This window comes from Ranitomeya imitator, chromosome 3, assembly GCF_032444005.1.
Source record: "Ranitomeya imitator isolate aRanImi1 chromosome 3, aRanImi1.pri, whole genome shotgun sequence".
Classification (NCBI taxonomy): domain Eukaryota; kingdom Metazoa; phylum Chordata; class Amphibia; order Anura; family Dendrobatidae; genus Ranitomeya; species Ranitomeya imitator.
The window spans coordinates 589515444-589519211 of NC_091284.1; the positions used below are offsets into that span (position 1 = coordinate 589515444).

The 3768-nt window shown below is 42.6% G+C and overlaps 1 long non-coding RNA gene across 1 annotated transcript; it reads right to left on the bottom strand.

Moving 5' to 3' along the window:
- Positions 1 to 250: 250 nt before the first annotated feature.
- LOC138670590 (uncharacterized) lies at positions 251 to 2917 on the bottom strand. Its single transcript, XR_011319353.1, has 2 exons — positions 2397 to 2917; positions 251 to 2234 (listed from the first exon to the last, which is right to left on the bottom strand). It is a non-coding gene; the product is annotated as an uncharacterized lncRNA (long non-coding RNA).
- Positions 2918 to 3768: the final 851 nt, after the last annotated feature.

The following is a 3768-nucleotide window of genomic DNA, read 5'->3' on the forward strand; positions in this document are numbered from 1 at the left end:
TCAAAGAAAAAAAAATTGGTAAATATTGGTGACGTAACATCGGAAAATGTTAAAAAAAAAAAAAAAAAAAAAAATTCTAACCTATCCACTTGTTGTCTATCTCTCAATTATCAACTATCTGTACACTATATATCTATCTATACACTATTTCTAAACTATTTCTTATCTAACAACTATCTACTATTTATATATCAACTATCGTAGCAAACTATGAACAATTTTTCCTATATCTTAAAAAAAAATATATATTAGCCGATGCTGTCCATACCCGTTGGAGGTCCATCCGCGATCGCTTTGTCCGTGACTACCGGAACAGTCAGAATGCACCAAGCGGATCAAGTGGCAAACAGGTGACCCCGTATGTGCATTACGACCAACTGCTCTTTCTTCAAAAAACATTGTCTCAGCGCTCGTAAGTACAAATAGGTCTGTGTGCGAGACAAAATTGTTTAAAGGAAAATAATTTTTTTTTTTTTTTTGGGTTACAGCACGATATGCAGTACCGCTGCTCCTAGACCGACAGAGGAACTGGAGCCTTCTCCAGTGGAACCAACGCAACCTGAAGATGTGTCTGGCATCAGCGAGCCACGATCTGCGGATAGCAGCACTGTTGCTGCAGGTGTGAGTGCCCGGTTGCAATCACAGCGTGGACGCAAGCGAGCATCACAAAAAGATGAAGCTGATGCAATTATCGTGGATGGACTCCAACAGGTAGAGGACATGTGTCGCAGTGAGCTCAAAGACCTGAGGCGAGAAATTACCGAGCTGCAAGCACGCGAGTCTGTATACTCTGCTAATGAGTGGAAGCTACTTTTCTTATCCTATGTGCCTGTAGCACAAAATATCCCGGCACATAGAAACCTTATGTTTAGACAAAGACTGAACGAGCTTCTAGAGGAATTTGTGGGCCCCCAGGAACCCGCTCCATCGGGAACAAGAAGAATGGACATGCCGGCCTACAACCCTCAATATAGAGGCCGGGGTGAAACGAGCCTGGAACCTCATAGACAATGTAGCAGTCCATCATATAGTTGGGCAGACAATACTCCCGTACAGTACCAAAGTCTTTAGTACCGTTCACGGTCCCCAGCCAGCTGCAATTACCGCGTTGCAAGTTTTTTTTTTTCTTTTTTATGTTTTTTGTTGTAAATTTCTATTTTCCTTTTTTTTCATCCCTATGGGATATCATATGTTAAACCTGTGTACCAACAGTTTGTTGGAAAAATCCATAAACATTTAGTAAACTGTTTCAAATTTAAGATTCTTGTATGACTAACTTTTAACACAACATCAGGTTAAACAACTTTTTACACGACATAAGGTTAAACAACATAACTTTTCACACGACATCAAGAAGACTTTAAAATATTTTCACACGTATCTGTCTTGCCATGGAACCTGGCCTTCATGTGTGAAGTAATGTGCAAATTGATCACGAATCCTCATTATTTGTGATGTAGACCGAACTGCATTCGATTCAATGCTACTGAGGTTCGAATCACAATCATCGGGGTCTACCACCTGGGGTTCATGTCTTGCCACAAAATTATGCAGACAGATGCACGCCTTCACAACACGGTCCACATTTTCTGGTTGCAGTTGCATGCAGGTTAGTAAAATCTGCCATTTTAATGTCAAAATCCCAAAGGCACACTCCACATAACGTCTAGCTCGGCTCAAGCGATAATTGAAAATGCGCCTGCTGGAGTCTAGACTACGGCTTGAGGAGATTTTGTCCTAGTTGGAAGGCCTCATCACCAACTAAAACATAGGGCAAACTTGAGCCTTCGGTCCCCGGAAGAGGTTTTGATGAGGGTATGTTTAAACTTTGGCTGTACAAACATCGGCCCATGTTGGAGTCTCTGAATACTCTGGAATCGTTAGTCCGGCCATAAGCACCAATATCCACAGCAACAAAACGGTACCTGGCATCCGCAATCGCCATCAATACTATAGAAAAGTATTTCTTATAGTTATAGTAGAGGGAACCACTATGCGCAGGTTTCTGAATCCGAATGTGCTTTCCGTCCACGGCACCAATACAATTGGGGAAATTAGCCACATCCTCGAACTGTTGGGAAATCGCTAGCCACATTTCTGATGTTGGTAGCACAAGTGGTTGCAAGTTGTTCCAAATGGCATCACAAGTTTCCCGAACCAGTTGACAAATTGTTGACTTCCCAAGTCTAAACTGATAATGCAGTGACGCAAAAGTTTCTCCGGTAGCCAGATATCTGTCGACATTCAAAAACAAAAAGCAAAAAAATATTAGGATTTTAATGATCATCTAAAGGCTAGTTACAATAGAATATACAATTGCTAAATGAACATTAGGCCACACAATACCGAGATCTAGTCTTTGTCAATAGAACGATAAAAAAAAAATGTATAATTACCTCACAGTCACTACTAAACGTTGCTCCGCACTGATGCTTTCACGAAAAGTGCTGCGATGATGATGTATCTCATCCTTCACATGTGAGAGCAGAACATCAAAGGTCTCAATGGACATCCGTAGATAGCGTTGGAATTTGAAGGGATGATCCTGAAGCTGCACATACAGGGTGTGAAAGGCACCATATGTACTCCGCAAGAAATTCACTTTGTGGATCCAATATCTCCTTTGCGAACTACGCTTGCTCTGCCGAAGTCGCAACCGCATCAAGCGAAATCTGACGAGCTCAGACACAAACATCTTGCTAGCAGAAGTTCACTCAATGCTTTCAAAATGGAGAATGAGTCTGTGCCCACACCCGACAATGACAAAAGGGGAAAAAAAAAAAAAGCGAACAACTTTACTGACAGTGACAAACGCAGACAAACGGATACTTCGTAAACGGACATCAAAATGAAAAAACGCGATCACATGCGTTAACGCTAGCGTTACCGTGATGACGAATTTCATATATTTTTGCTCCTTTTCTGTACATGCGTTTAACGCCATGTACTTGACGCAATGTGAACCTAGCCTTAAAGAGTGAGAGCGATGACGCCAAAGAGTATATACCATACAGTTGCTAAGGTGGGGCCCCGACATGGGATACTCATCACACACGGGGATATGAACACACACAAAATGTGCCACACACTACCACGTGCTTGAACACATACCACCCTCCGCACACATTTCACCGACATACACCAACCTTGCCACATAAAAGTCAAAACACAAAAGTCGTCGCTCAAAACTCGCCATGCGCAAAACACGCCACGTGCAAAACTAGGCTCACGCAAAAAAACTCACCACACGTGCAAAACTCACCTCATGGAAAACTCACCACACGCGGAAAAATTGCCACATGCACAAAAGTTGCAACACATGCAAAAGTTATCTAATAAAAATATGTATCCAAGTACATATAGGTACGCGCTAGATATTTAGCCAAAAAAGAAAAGAAAAAGCTGCTACTAAATAAAATAATAGAGTCCAGATCGGCAGTCAAACGAAGTTTAGCAGCTTCTAAGTATGTCCACAGAAGTCTATAATGACACCAGGGGTAGGTAAGTATACATAGAAGTTTCCTACCTCCTGTCACAAGTCACACATCTCTCGATGAAGAAAAGAGCCGCGATGCTGCCGATGTAGTTCCAGAGAGTTCCAGGTAAGGACGGTGCGTGGTACAGATCCAAACTGGTGGCTGCCGTGAAGTGAAAGCGGTAAGTCCGGATACAGTGCAGGACCTACGTGACGTAGCTAGTCACGTGATCGTGAACGAAGCCCGGGAGTGAGGTACGGAGCGCTGTGAGGGTCACCTAACCTACGCGTTT